Source organism: Condylura cristata, unplaced genomic scaffold (genome assembly GCF_000260355.1).
Source record: "Condylura cristata isolate star-nosed mole 26May11 unplaced genomic scaffold, ConCri1.0 scaffold00006, whole genome shotgun sequence".
Taxonomy (NCBI): domain Eukaryota; kingdom Metazoa; phylum Chordata; class Mammalia; order Eulipotyphla; family Talpidae; genus Condylura; species Condylura cristata.
Window position 1 is genome coordinate 62853677 of NW_004567107.1, and position 16492 is coordinate 62870168.

General features: G+C 39.8%; 1 protein-coding gene across 1 annotated transcript in view; it reads right to left on the reverse strand.

Moving 5' to 3' along the window:
- Positions 1-22: 22 nt before the first annotated feature.
- TOPORS (topoisomerase I binding, arginine/serine-rich, E3 ubiquitin protein ligase) overlaps positions 23-16492 on the reverse strand; it is a 122538-nt gene continuing 106068 nt past the window's right edge. The window contains exon 6 of the transcript XR_001145152.1: positions 23-93. The gene's annotated coding sequence lies outside the window, so the exon portion shown is untranslated. The remainder of the gene's footprint in view (positions 94-16492) is intronic.

A 16492-nucleotide genomic window follows, 5' to 3' on the forward strand; every position in this document is an offset into this window, starting at 1 on the left:
AGGTCCTTCCGCCAGGCAGTTCACTGTCCCACATATGCAGAATAGTGTGGGTGCCCAGGAGTCCATTTAATCCCAGTGACTTTTTACATATAACTGTAGAGCATGAAAATGGAGAGAAGCACTTTCAGAATGATGGAGTAAGAACTGCCAAAATCCCATTCCTCCTTGAAGCAACAAGAACACTTTCTGAAAACACACACACAAAGTAAACCAACAAAATCACATCTCAAAATTAACATTTTCAGGCCCTCCCTGGTGGTGCAATGGGTTAGGACACAGCACTGCAAGCTAGCCTCAGCAGCCTCAGTGTGAATTTGATCCCCAGTCCTGGAGGTGACCCACATGGCACGGCAGACCTCTCCTGACCGGCCTGCTGCTCCCCTCAGCAGTGTACTTCATCCATCTGCCTGTTCTTCTCCCCACTCTGTCTCTGGTGAATCCTCTCACCATCCCTGCACCTCTGGCTTGTACCCCAGTTCTGTATGAATAAATTTTAAAAATCTTTTTAAAAAATTAACATTTTCAGAACTCCATAACTTAAAGGTGTACAATGATCCAGAGAATGTATTCAAGAAAAGTAGCTGAGCCTTGGTAAATAAGGTGAACTCCATGGTATTTGATTTGTCGTACTATCCAGTTTTGAATCACAAAGTTTTCACCATTATTTGTTGAACAAACGGATGCAGTTTGCGCTGGCCAATTAGGTATCCATTGATTTTAATATGGCTTAACAACTACATTAACAGCAAAGCAGCAATTTCATCATCCATGACCCAGATTTGGTAGCTAAGTTTTTGCCATTAGATGAATTGGTACAGTAATTTTCATGACCTATGAGTTCATGTAGCTCCTGAGAGATGACATTTTTTTAAAGATTTATTTATTTAGCATAGGGTCAGAGGTCCAGAGGGTGAGAGCATTTACCAAAAGCAGAGTGGGGAACAGAACAGAAAGAATGACTGAAATGCACTGCTGACGGGAGAAGCTGGCAGGAGAGGTCTGCCACGCCATGTAGGTCACCTCCTGGCCAGGGATGGGACTCATGCTGCAGGTAGCTTCATAGTGCTTTGTTTAAACCCCTTTTGCCACGAGGGAGGCCCCTGAGAGATGACTTTAATAAGGAAGAATCTGAGAGCTTATAATACATGGCACATACCGAGTGCTTTGTCATTTCTTGATATGCTCATTGTCATTACCTTCACTATAAACGTGTGCATGAACTTTGGGCTCTGCCGCTGAGCTTAGAATTATAAAATCAGAGTTATAGGGGAAGCAACAAATAACCCTTCACCATAATTACCATTCCTGCTGGGTTGTAACTCCTGCAGAATGAAAAAAGGAAAAGTGAAGTTGCCTAGAACTGTTGGTGAGTGTTGCAGGACTTTTCACACCTTTTTTTTTTTTTAATTCTTTTTTGCCAAGAGGATAAATCCCTTTCACATCATCTCTGCCTACAGTGGTTGCTATGGTTTTCTGGCTTTCATGACTTCTGGAAATAAACAACCCATTAGATGAATGCCACTGTTAATTTGACTCTTTGTATAATAGAGAAAAGTGACTTAGAGCCTGGATATCAGCACTAAGTCTTCCAGTGCAAAGTTGGTACCAGAATGTTTCAACAGAATTTGTTATACCATGGTTTCTATTTAAGAGAACTGTCTTCCTGAGTAGTTAAGTATTGTTTCTAATTGTGTCAGCTTTGCCTGCTTCAGTGTTGCCAAAGAGAGTTTATTCTTTTAATTTTTTTTAAAGATTTATTAACTTTTACATACAGAACTGGGGTACAGGTCAGAGGTGCAGGGGCAGTGAGAGGAGTCACCAGAGACAGTGTAGGGTGCAGAATAGGCAGATGAACGAAGTACACTGCTGAGGCGAACAGGGGGAGGGTCAGAAGCAGTTTGCCGCGCCATGTGCATCACCTCCAGGGTAGACGGGGAATCGAACTCATGTGGAAGTGCCTTTAGCTTCTCAGTGCTGTGTTTTAACCTGCTGTGCTACCAGGGAGGGCCCTATTCTTTTAATTTTTATCCAGGACCCCTTTTTCATAGCTAACATGAAAATCAAGTTAGACTAAATTGTTTTTAACAATCATAAATTCCAAGGTAATGTACTCCAAATGAATGAAAAAAATCAAGTATTATTACTTGAAAATCTTTTTTACTGATTATCTATATGTTCATTTTTGGAAGTTCTGAATTGTTTTTACTTACAACACTCAGACACCAAATATATGGAGACATTTTTCCCCCACACCAACCAATTAGCTACCTCTCAAGTCTACAGTTCTTGTCAACTGTGACACTATCTAGAGTTAGAACATAGTTTAAAAATTCAGCCTCAAGTCCCATAAAGCTGCCCCGCTTCAGACGCCAATCACAAATATTAGGCCTCCCATATGTTTTGACTGACCAGCTGTCAATCAGGGTACCCCTTGCTCTCTTCTTCAGTTTTGATGACAATTTGCTAGAACATTTCACAGAACTCAGGAAAACAGTTTACTTACATGACAAGTTTATTCTGAAAATCACATTTCATAAACAGATAAATGAAAGAGATATATAAGTCAAGGTGGGGGAGGGATACACAGAACTTCTAGGACCTCAATATGTTCAAAAATCCATAAGCTCTCTGAACCCCATGTGTCAGATGTTTTTACAGAGGTTTCCGTAACAGCACTGGCTATTTGATTAGCTCAATCCCCTGCTCCTCTCCACTTTCCCTTCTCAGATATTAGGAGAAGAGCATGAGAGATCCATCACTCTAATCACACCTTAGTCTTCCTGGCAAGTAGCCCCCATCCTGAAGCTATAACTAGACACAGGCCTCCCCACCTACCTGTCACCTCATTAGTATACAAAAGAAAAAGATGCTCATTGCTTCAGAGATTTCTCTTATGTCAGGAATCAAGGACTAAGACCAAACATAACAGAGAGTGGTTTTTATTCTGTCACTCAGGAAATTAGAAGCATTTTAGGAGCTCTATAACAGGAACAAAGACCAAAGATTTATTTCCTATTATATTGTAATATCAACTCTTTCAAGCTGCTGAGAGGCCCCATTTACAAACTGATGAGTGTGGGTCTCCCAAATAATCTCAGCCCCACCCACTCCATCACCCAAAAAAGAACTCAGGGTAAAGGAATAGAAATAATTCCATGTCAATAGCAAGAAAGGAAGTTGGGGGTAAAACATATAATGTCCCAAGGGACCAGGTCCTATTTTCTGCCAGAATTATCTTAGAATTTCCTAAAGCTACAACATATTTCCTTTTCATGTTATAGAGAGCTATTACCCAAAGCCTTCATGCCCATCCCTCTAGCCCACTGCCCCATCCCTAGATCAGCTGGACACTTGGAATATTTAAGAACAGGGGCCTGTCTTATTCATTCTTGTATCATCAGCTCCAACCACAGAGCCGGGGGCACAGGAAGCTCTTGACTGTGTTGAAATAAGTTGAACTAAAATATTTGTTGTTGAAGAATGTATACATGGGCCTGAAATTATAACAACTTAAGTGTAGCTAAAGTAAGATCTCTCAGGAAATAGCCAGGGGTCAGGGTGCCCACCACTGGCTGGTCTGACAGGAAGAGATAGAGCAGATCCGAGAACCTTCAAGAAGGCCAAATATAGCCAGCTCACTAGCCAATCCAGGGAGCAGCAAACGAGTCAAAATCACACGTGAATTGCCTTTCCCACCTAGCTTTGTGATATAGAATTGATTTCCATTGCGTCCTAAATCAATATACTTTTTAATTCAACATTCAAGTCCATGTGCAAAACTCCTAATTGAGAGATAGAAGAACTAAGGCCTTCCAGATCCTGCAGTGGCCATAACACAAAATCATATACCATGGGTATATGATTTTAGAGGAAAGTAAATGAAGTTCTGCTGGATAATAATCATCATCCAGGAGGATCTTTATAAGGGAAGTTCTTTTTCACTCAGGACTTCCTAAATCTATATGCCAAGTGAAGAGAAATTATGAAGTGCTACTTAAGATGACCCTCTGCTTAGAATAATAGTGTCTCCTCACCCTTTTTCACCTTGTTAAATCCACTCATCTTGATGATAAGGATTTCCCTTATCAGTGCACTTACTATAGTGTATCCTAATTATTGTCTTAACTTTCTAGCCTTCTAATTAAAGTAAATCCTATGAAGGCAAACTGCTCTTAGCTGGGTCACCCCAAATCTCTGCTTGGGGTCTGGGGCACAGTAAGCATTCAGTGAATATTTTGTATGGATTTATCAATCAATCAAACAAACGGCATGTAAAGAGCTTCAGCAAAAATTTTTGCAGAGTAACACTGAATTGTCAAACTGCTGATTAATATAATTGGGCGTAGAGGTAGAATAATGCAAAATCTCTATACCAAATATATAATTCCAGGCTATAGATCCACCCCTTACATATGGAAAGGGGTACACTGGTATGAGCAGTAAGTCATAGAAGATGGAAGCAGAGAGATTAGTGAAACCCAAAATTACCTGTTTTTTTCCCTTTCACCTCCTACTCCTTTCCCTACCACCAAAATATTTTTTTTTTACAGAACCACTAACAAAAGAGGAGAAACCATGCCCTGACTTTGCTCTCCTCCCACTTTTGCCTTCTGCCTTGTGGGGTTCTTCAGTGTGAGCTGGCAATTGCCATTGATGAATGAGGAATAAAGGAAGTGAATAATCGCTATGCTTCAGCTTTCAGTTACCATGCACTGTCAGTTTCTGACAAAGGATCAGAGTCATGCCCAAGGCTGGAACAACCCAGGGTGCCAGTAGTCAGGGTTCCGTAGCCCCAACTCAGGACCCCCTGCTCAGGAAGCTTCACCATAAGGCTGCCTCTCCTCCTAAAAATCAGACTACTGTGGAATGTTAGGTCCCACATCCATCATTATCACTGAGAGTCACACACACCTGGACAGCCACCGGACGTGACCCCAAACATCACATCACCCTGGGATGCAAAAATAACCCAGGCTGCACTTTTCGATGGAAATGTTCCCCTTTGATCTGTATCAGTGCAGATTGCTTTTTCTACAAGCCTGTCACTGCATGTGATGCCTCTATTACACACACAGCCTCTGGCAACATGGACAAAGCTGAATCCCTGCCCAAAATCAAAACGTGCCAACGCAGATCTAATATAAAGCAGGGCTCAAGTTAAGGTGGAGAGTAATTCACAGGCACAAATGTCTAACTCAACTCTTTCTTTCCTTCTGTCATTAATTTTCAATTGGACCTTGGCAACCTAACTGGATGCCACATCACCGCCCCCCTCTTGGCTCCTCAAAAACATTATCACCACCAAAAGCCATCCAAATTTCCACTGTATCATATAATGCTATTCATTGGGTTCTAGCAGAGAAGCAAAGAAAACAGTGACATCTTCCAGTTCCAGAGCCCAGGGAAAGCATCACTTCGATGACAAATGCTTGCTTTCAGATGCTCCCAGCTATCCCCAGGTGGTTCTTATGCACACCAGTTGGAGTGGCACTTTCCAGTCCACAGCAGCTGCTCCACAGCACCACCCTGAGAGGGCTGCTCAGCTAAAAGCCAGTTTTTTATGACAATGCCCACAGATGAACAAAACATGTGCAAAGGGATAGCCCTCCAAATAATTAGCCTCCCTATCGCACATCTTGGAAAGTGATGTCTGATCCAAACTTGCCTGCAGTTCCTGCTCCTTTAACAAGCACAGTTGTGAGTAAATATGGCCTTTTGTTATAAATTTCAGGTGCCTGCTTAAAGCACAAATGAGAAATATAGTGCAGAATAACTTCTCCCAGCTCTTATCTGAGTTTCTCTGTCAGCGCTGAAAGGTGAAATGGCCATCAAAGTTCCCAAATGGAATGAATCCACATTTGGGGAACTGTATGAGAAGAAAGAGTGATGTTAGACCTTCTTGGCTCCATATTTGGGGAAGTGTGATAACAGATCTTGTAGGACTTGATTATTACAGCTATTTAAAGAATAATGTGTGTCTTGTCGCACAGTAATTAATGCTCATTGAAGAAATACCAATATAGTTATTAGCAATAACCCACTTTCCAAAAGTAAGCAGTCAAGACTTTTTGTTTTTTTAAAGATTTATTTATTTGTGCATACATAACTCGGGTACAGGCCAGAGGCTCAGGGGCGGTGAGAGTCTTCACCAGAGACAGAGTGGGGAACAGAACAGGCAGATCGACGAAATGCACTGCTGAGGGGAGCAGCGGGCTGGTCAGGAGAGGTCTGCCACAACATGTGGTCACCTCAGGGGCAGGCGGGAATTGAACTCATGCGGAAGCAGCATTTAGATTCTCAGTGCAGTGCTTTAACCCGCTGCGCCACCAGGGAGGGCCCAGCAGTCAAGATTTTAATGAAGTCTTCCCTCCTCATTAGTAGGGGGGGGTGTGTGTGTGTTGTTGTTGTTGTTGTTGTTGTTGTAAGTACTATTTTGTAACTGGTATTACTACCAAGAAAAACTGTTAGATTAATGATATTTTTGGATGTTTGTTTAAAGATCATAAGTATAGCTATTAAAAACAGCTAATGTTGCATCCTCCCTGGTGGTACAAGAGTTAAAGCACATCACTATGAAGCTCTCTACAGCTGCTGCAGCCTGAGTTCGAACCCTGACCAGGGAGCTGACCCACATAGCCCGGCAGACCTCTCATGACCCATCCACCACTCCCGTCAGCAATGTATTTCAGTAGATCTGCCTGCTCTGCTCCCCAGTCTGTCTCTGGTGAATCCTCTCATCACCACTCCCCAGAAATGTATTAATGGATAAATCTTTAAAAAAAAAAAAAAATCCTGGCCTAATGTTCTTTAGGCCAGGATTCTTGTTGTATTACCTCTTATTAAAAAATAAATGAGGTATATTCAAAAATTTTAAGTTGATTTGAGCAACAATCAGCTTAAATTGGACACTACCAAACTGGCTAGAAGCACTTAGAAATGGTTAGGAGCACCCCACAGACAAGGAGCTCAAGGGAAATACTTACATGTAGTAAAAGCAGGAAGCAAAGTAAGGAAATTATTATTGTTTCAAGACTATTCAGCTCTTCTGATTGGCTGTCCTAGCATTTTGATTTTGGAACACTGATGTGTTTATGGGCTTTGAGCTGGGTTTGCTTGGTTTGTAGGTTGTCATGACCTCAGAGACACTTTAGTACTGTGGTCTCCTTGTTTTGTCAGCACCTCAGGACTCCAAACTTGCCTGCTATAAATAGATTGGGCCATTTAATGCATAAGACCTTCAATGGAAAATAAAATATAGCAAGAGTGCAATAGAGAAAAAAGAAAGAATACAGTTAATATAGTTTCCAATAAAATACTCCAAAGTTACCCATTCTACCATGTAAATGCCCAGCCATATAGAATTGGCCCAAAGAAGGATCTTTGAGGCCCAAAAGCCTGCCACAGTCTAAGGTACCTTCTGGTGGGGACTCAAAAAGGTAAGGGCTGGCGGGGACAGGAGTCTGGAAAGAAGGAGCAAAATCAAAATCCAAGCGCAAGATAAAGGTTGACATTGACAGTCTCCCCACAGGTTTTTCACCTACATCTCTGTCTCTTTCAAGTGTCTCCTGTCATGTACCCCAAGTTCCTGGTATAAGTCCAAGGATGAGAAGCAAGAGCAGCTTTTTCACATGTCTCTCCATTCCATGTGCCTCCTCCAGGTCTCCTTGATCTTTCCTTCCTTCCCCCTGTCTTCTCTAACTTCTCTCTGCTCAGCTCCTCCCTTCCTTGGGTGGACTAGAATCTCCCCTTTCCTAGGGATTACTCTATTATACTTTCTTCCAGTCCCTTTGTTCACTGCACCTCTCCCAATCCCACCCAGGTCACCTCCATCAATTAACTTCTCAGCTTCATTTTCTGCAGCTGTTATACTGGTATAGAACATCCCCTTCCTTTTTCCTTTTTGTCTGGCATGCGGACTTAAGGCTGTTGCTAGAGGAGACAAAGTCATGGAAATTGACAACTCCCTGCTCCATATGATAAAGAGATTATGAGAAAGTACCCCATCCGGAAGCTCCTAGTGGCTGTCTCACACAAACACATATTCCCCTGATCCAGTAAAAGCTGTTTTCCAGATTTTCAATTTGTCTTGCTCTGTAACTTTCAGCTCTCATTTGTTCCTGATACAACCCAACCAACACTGACATTGTTAAACTAAAGGGTCTTTGCTAGAGCCTTTCCATCAGCATTTTGCATCACAACAGTTATACTTCACAAATGCAAACACAAGCAATGTGTGCAGAAAGACTACAATACACCCTACAGGTCCCAGCTGTAGTCAGCTCTGCTTAGCCTTCTGACAAAGGCCTAGGTATTCCTGAGACATTTCACTGCAATCCAGCCTGCTACCTGGAAGTCAGATTGCCTAACTTCACTTACCAACAGTCACTCAGGTATAGGAGTCAGACACTGTAAGCAGTTTAGAATCAGGTGGGGGTGGGGATAGTCTGAGATGCAAATCACTTTGATTTCTGGGCTGACTCTCCAACAAGGCTTTAGAAAGGACTGGTTTTCAGTTTGCTTATATTCCTTTCCCACTCCAAAGTCTCCAGCTTCTCTTGTCTCTTCCCTGTGGCCTGCCCACTCCCCCCCTCCCAGTTTTCACCCACACACACACATGAAAATGTGTTCCTAAGATGCCAAGGGTTTTCAAAATGTATTCACTGATAGAAACAAAATGCTATTATCATGAGTCTTTATGTTGTCTTTATTTTTTTGCCATAATATAAAGTTGAGGATTAAAAACACAGGTAGAGGGGTTCTCCCTGGTGGCGCAACGGGTTAAAGCACTGCATTATGAAGCTGTCCAAAGCCACTGCAGCACGAGTTCAATCCCCGGCCAGGGAGCTGACTCACATGGCATGGCAGACCTCTCCTGACCTGCCCGCTGTTCCCCTCAGCAGTGTATTCAGTAGATCTGCCTGTTCTGCTCCCCACTCTGTGTCTGGTGAATCCTCTCACCCACCATATCTCTGACCTGTATCCCAGTTCTATAAGCATAAATAAAACATATTATCTTTAAAAAAAAAACACAGGTAGAGCTTATAAGTAATGAGGTCAAATTCCCACAGATCTGCTAGCACCTGACAACTGAAAATTTCCTCAAAGGATTGGGGAGCACCTGTGGGACTGTTTTCTACTGGCTTGTTGCTGATTTTGTCAGCATCGTCTGAAAATAATGAATAATCCAAGATTTGCTATTGTGGCTATCCACTGGCTTTGCTTTCTAGAAACACATCCAATCCTGACCTGTTCTCTAATATAACAGTGAGGAGATATTTCATAGGCATCAGTGTTGTAGTGAACAGTAAAGAGACTCCCATTTGAATAACATAAAATCAAAATTGTGCTGCTGCTTTACCTCAAGACACCGCCTCCAACTCAAATACTTAGCGATAGTGGCACAACTCTATTTTGCACTGAACTAGGAAAGAATTTGCATGAGTTTCTCAAGGATGACAGAAACATGCAAAATATGTCAGGATACAAATATCACTGTTCTCAAGACCAAGTGCACAGGATTAAGAACAAGTCTATGGAGAAATCAGAAGAATCATTGATTTGGGAAGGTAAGAATGAGAGGTAAGATTTTAAATAGCTACCACTAGCTATAAAAACAAGTGAACTGTAAATCCTTCTGACCATGGGTTTCCCAAAACAGCAGAGATAGAAATATTCCTAAAATCTTAATACAGGGAAAACCACGCAAATAAATACTTCTTAAGGCAATCGATGCATTAAGAGGAAGCATTTGCAGACTAAAAGCCACATAATACACAGAGGTTGCATCCTGACAGGATACTTGCTAAAAGAATCCATTTGCAGCTCCAATATTCAGGGTCAGTAATTTCTCAAAAAAAGGTTAATGGAAACAAAACAAAATTCAGGGCACATCTCCCATGCAGTGTGCAGAAATACAAGCAAAACACACCCTTAGCATATCCTCTGGCTACAGAATACAAAATTATTGCAATATTCTACTGGGTAAATTTGTAATCAATACAATGGAGAACAGAGGTAGGCTGGAGGTGAGGTTGGACAGGTCACAGAATGACCTCTGGTCACCTCCTGTGTGAGTTGCAAAGATTCTATGTTTGAAGGCAGAGTGTAGATATAAAGAAACCAATGGATAACTGGACAGAACTGGAGAAATTTTCTCAAATCAGGTTTCAGCACTAGAAGCTATTCTGAAAAACTAACAAAGGTATCACAGACTTACAGAAATCAGAGAAGGCTTATGGAGTAACGAAGGCATGAAAACTAATGTCAGAATTCTAATCTTCCTTTCTGGAGAAAGGGAAACTTGATCTAAGCATCAGTATTCCAGAAATGTTGGACCACGGGTATCTGGCTTGTGTTTCGGAGCCTAGCACAAGACCACAGCAGTTTCAACAGAACAAGAGAAGAGTCAAGCAAGAGAATATGATGAGAGTCTAGAAACACCAAGAAGACTTAGGGACTTGAGCACAGATGTTTGAGAAAAAAATGAAGTCTACATGAGTCAACTTTGTATGGCATCTTTTCAAAAGGAGATACCAAAGCTGTCCCAGTTCAAGTGACTTTTGAAAAGTATACCACTGTATTTAACACACTACACAGCAACCTATACCATTCAATCCCAATAGGTCATGGATAATTTGAAGCAAGTCTTCACTACCTGCCAGGTTGAGGGCTAATTGTTCTGCACCATGCAACATGTTATTTGGATTTCATAACTACTTTCCATCCTAATCAAATATCTCAGAGAATTGTATGGAGGATCATGGGTCTTCAGTAAAACTACATAGTCAAAAAGCTACACTACCCCTTAAACTCCTTTAATTGAATAGCATGGTCTATTACCATCAGATGACACTGTAAGGAGCAGTCATGTGAAAAGTATCATTGTGCTTTGTGAAAGGATCCTGGTCTTAGTGCCAAGAATTATTAAAGCTCTTGAAGTATCCAGCATGCTTTTGTCTTACGGACACTGGATTGTCCGTTTCCTTAGTTGCATTGGCTGCTAGGAAGCTTCAGACCAGATATAAGTCCCAATATAAGGTTTCAATTTTTTTTTATTTAGTTATGCTATATCTTCTCATTCTATAAAATGTTTTACATTATTTAAAACCCTTCCTACATGATCAGGTATAAACACACACATGCATATATACAACTATTCATATGTACAGATCTAATAGCTCTGTAGCCAAATTACCGGAAAAAAAAAAAAAGTACAGGTAATAAGGCTTTTGTACATATAATTAAAATAAGTGAAATTCTTGTTCCCTGTTAAAATTACTTCTTGTTAAAATTTATAAGTAACCCAGTTTTCCTGCTTCACATTTTTTATGGAGAAAATCCATATTCAACTTGCCAGAAACCCGAATTTCTTTATTTCTCGTAGAGGAGCCAAACCCTCTGATTTATATGGAACAACTTCTCCATCTATTGGCACAATTTAATATTGCAAATAATATATTAAAACCAAATGTTTCCTATCAATCTATGGAGGTTTTCTTTTCACCCAGTAAAGTCTCTCAATCTTCCACTCTCAATAATTAAATGCATGCCCCTACATTAAGCTCTCTGCCTTCGGGAGTTAATAAACCTATAGCAAGTAAATTCATGGCATCATCACTAGGCTAAGAGGCTTCACAATCTCCACCTCCTAGGAAATCAAGCCAAACTTCCAACATAAGAAATGAAGAAATTATTATGCATAGATTAAATCTAAACCAGTTTAGGATGTGATATCACTTTAAAATCATGTTTAAGGGCTGAGTGAAATGTCAACATTTCAATCCTCATTTGAAGGGTTTATAAATAACAAAACACAAACGAGCCCATCAATTTTGTAAGAATGTATCATAAACTAATATTGAATAGTGATAAAGAAACAAACTCATTATTCCACACCAACCAGTAATCTTCTGACTAACAGTCTCCTAAATTTTTTAAAGCATAATATGTTCTCAGTATCTCTATAACATTGCAATCTCTATATGACCTTGCATATGTACAGTGAATTGATTTCTGTGTACATCTCTTATATTATTACCCTACAGATCTAAGCTTCAAACCCAACTCTTCCACTTATAGAATGTGTAGCCTTGAGCAAGCTATCTATAGCCATTTAAACCTCTTTCCTTGTGTGTACTTAAAAAATGATACTAATGACCTTATTGGATTATTATAAAGCATAAAAAAGATAGTATTTTTAATACCTAACACCCAGTAGACAATAAATGATAGATTTGGCATTGATGTTGTAGAAAGAAGAAAAAATTTTTCCCATAAATTTCTTGATTTCTCAGTCCTTTTCAAATAGAATCACAAGTAAACAACTTAAGAGGATCTGAAAGCAAAGCTTCACAAAAGACAAGAAATAAGGTCATTGATGAAATCTATGATGTTTCCGACAAGAAGAGAAAAATGGAAGGAGAAGATCCCTCTCCCATCTCCAGCCTGACAGCTCTGCCCCCTTGGGTGGAGCCTCACAATGGGCAGAACAAAGGAGAAAACACAGGTGAGTCCCAGTCAAGCAAAGCAATGCAGAGGACTAAAGGGTGGGCTTGGAACTGAGACATAGTAGCTCATCATTTAATGGAAGGGCCAATTTTTAAAAGTCTGTCCAGTCTAGTAGGTAAGGAGCTAACTGCCCAACAAGGAAAAAATCTGGACAAATTCAGGAAGTAATCTTCTTCTTAAACCTATCTGAGAAGTGATGTCACAGGGCAAAGCACTTATAGCTTCCACTCATATATCTCCCCACCCCCACCCTTTCTACCTTCCCCCACTCCATGACAGCAAAAATTGATGAGACTAATAAGCATGTATAGAGAAGCATGACATACTAGTGCAGAAACACCCAGTGTGAGCCCTAATGGAATGCTGTGTCAATTTAAGCTTTTCAGTTGTGAAATGTTTACCATAATCGACATAATTAACACCTGACACAGTTACCTCTATGCATGCGTGTATAGTAAGAACACCGAAGATTTACTCTCTTAGCAAAAAAAAAAAAACTGTAAGACTTTGATGAAAGAAATGGAAGAAAATACAAATAATGGAAAGATATCTCTGGTTGAAACAATATTATTAAAATACCCGTACTACCCAAAGTGATCTAGACTCAACGCAATCCCTATCAAAAGACCAATGGCGGACACTCCCTGGTGGTGCAACGGGTTAGGAAGCAGCACTGCCTCAGTGAGAGCTCGATCCTCATCCCCAAGGTGATGCACATAGCACAGCAGACCTCTCTTGTCTCACCTGCCGCTCCCCTCAGCAGTGCTCCTCATTGATCTGCCTGTTCTTCTTCCCACTCTGTCTCTGGTGAATCCTCTTACCGCCCCTGCACCTCTGGCTTGTACCCCAATTCTGTATGAATAAGTAAATAAACCTTTTTTTTTAAAAAATGGAATCAATACTTATAAAAAAATTCCAATGACATTTTTCTTTTTTTTAATATTGTAATTCTATTAAATTTATTTTTACTTTCTTACATCATTGTTCATTTTTTATAGTATTTGATTTCTCTCCTCAGGTGCAGTCCCTGTACTTGTTCCATAGCACCTGTGAACAATCAAGGTACACTCCTGTGCTTCCCCCTCCCCAGTCTTGACCTCTCTACCTCCCTCTCCCCTGCTGTGTGCCACAGATTTATGGTCAGATTGTTAGTTTTGTCGTGGCTCTATGTTAGGTTTCCCTATATTCCACCTATAAATGAAATCATCCAATAATTCTTTTTCCTTCTGGTTTATTTTGCTTAGCATCATCCCTTCCAACTCCATTCATATAGCTGCAAATGGCATGACTTTACCATTTTTGATCAATGAGTAGTATTCCATTGTGTATAAATACATCTTCCTGTCCAGTCTTCTGTTTTGAGCATTTAGGTTATTTCCATAACTTAGGTAATGTAAATAGTGCTGCAATAAACATAGGGGTTCAGGTTTCCTTTTGAATTAGCATTTTTGTGTCCTTCAAGGAGATTCCTAGGAATGGAATCATTGGTTTAAATGGCAGGTCCATTTCTAGTGTTTTGAAGAACCTCCACCCAGCCACTCCCTCGTGGCTGGACCAGTTTGCATACCCACCAGCAGTATAAGAGGGTTCCTTTTTCTCCTCATGCTCTTCAGCATTTGTTGATTCCAGTTTGTTTTTTGTTTTTTTAAATACAGGTCATTCTCATTATGCTTTTGATTAGTATTTTGCTTATAATAAGTGATGTGGATTATTTTTTCATATACCTGTTTGCCATTTGCATTCCTTCTTTGGAGAGGTGTCTTTTTAGCTCTTCTGCCCATTTCTTTGACTGGGTTGTTCACTTTGTTTTTGTGCAGTTGTTTAAGCTCGTTGTAGATCTTTAATAACAGTAATTTATTGGTTGTATAGTATGTATCTATTTTCTCCCATGCCGTAGGATATCTCTATGTTTAGGTTCCTATCTCTTTTTCAGTACAGAAGCTTTTTAGTTTGATGCAGCCCCAACTGTTTGTCTTTTCCTTTGTTTTCCTTGCTTCTGGGGAATCCAGCCTCAAAGATGTTTCTGAGGTGATGGTCATGAAGTGTTTGCCTTTGTTTTCTTCTAAATATTCTATGGTGTTAGGTCTTACATTCAAATCTATTATCCCTTTTGAGTTGGTTTTTAGTGTATGGTGTGAATAGCAGTCTTTTGCATGTTGCTGTTCAGTTTTCCCAAAACTATTTACTGAAGAGGCTATCCTGTATATTCTTTGCTCCTTTATCATATCCTTCATATTCTTTGTTCATTTATCATAGATTAGTTGACCATATATATGTGTAGTTTTATTTCTGGGCTTTCTATTAGGTTCCATTGGTCTTTGTGTCTGTTTTTGTTCCTGTACCATGCTGTTTTTATTATTGCAGCTTTGAAGCATAGTTTAACACTGTTTTTATTATTGCAGTTTTGGAGCATAGTTTAACATCTAAAGGCATAAGTCCTCTGTTCTTCCCCATTTTGGTGAGGAGAACTTTGACTATTGGAGATTTGTGTGTGTGTGTGTGATTCATATAAATTTCAGTGATATATCTTCTACTTCTTTGAAGAATGACACTGAAATTTTTATTGCAATTACACTGATTCTGTAGACTGCTTACAGTAGGATGGCTGAAGAGTGGCATTTTTCACAGAAGTAGTAAAAAGCTGCTAAAAATCAAATGAAACCACATAAAACTCTGAATAGGGAAAACAATATATATTTTTCCAGTTATGTTTATTGATGCAAAATTGGTTTACATCATGGTATTTGTTTTAGGGGTTACAGATTCAAACTTTTACAAATGTACGTTTTCATTCCATGCCCACCACCAAGGCCTCAATATTCTTCCACCATGTTCCACTTGTACCAATTCGCACCACACAACCCTCCTCTTCTGGAAAAGGCAAAATAATCTTGAAAAAGAACAAAACTGGAGACACCATACTTCCTGATTTCAAATTATATCCCAAAATTATAACAGCAGTTGATATTTGTACTTTAAAAACTCCAAATCTTCAGCATTTGCTGTCATCTCCTGAGTAACATATAGAGTATTATATGTTTTATATTTTCAAATGACCATATCAACAATTGTTTTTTCTCAGGTCTCCTGCTGTTGAACTGTATGGCCCTTGGTTTCAATTACCAATTCAATCAAAGCTACATCAGGGCCCTCCCTGGTGGCGCAGCGGGTTAAAGCACAGTACTGAGAATCTAAAGCCGCTTCCTCATGAGTTGGATTCCCGCCTGTCCCGGAGGTGACCACATGGCGCGGCATGACGCGCCCGCTGCTCCCCTCAGCAGTGTACTTCATCGATCTGCCTGTTCTGTTCCTCACTCTGTCTCTGGTGAAGCCTCTCGCTGCCCCTGAGCCTCTGGCCTGTACCCCATTCTGTATGCACAAATAAATAAATCTTAAAAAAAAAAAAAAACTACATCAGGAATATTGGAACTTTATAATTTTATTTACAAATTAATATTCAAAAAGTATTACATCTTAATGAATATCAATTATCAATTTCTCCCATCACAGTTACACAAAAATTAATAATAATACCCAGTTGTGAAGGGTCCCAAATTTTACTCTGCCTCGGTGGGTGCAAATTTTAACTGACAGGAGTTTTCTAGAAGATAATTTAGAAACACACTTTGCAAATTTTAAGAATGTGCAGACCCTTTGATCCAGCTATTCTTTTTCCAGGAATGTGTGCTCAGAAAATAATTAGAAAAATAGTCAAAACTTCATGCATAAAAATGTTAGTCATCATAATGGGGATAAGAATATTTAAAATAATTTAAAATGTGGATGACCAATTGTTAAGTAAAACCCAATTATGCAACATTACAAATTTATTTCTTTCAACACACAAAAATCAGTAGCCTTCCTATATACAAACAATTACTGTGAAGAATAAGAAATCAAGAAAACCATTCCCTTTATAACTGAAACAATAAAAAAGGTCAAATACTTGGGAGTGAACCTAACAAAAGAGGTCAAGGAGTTCTAC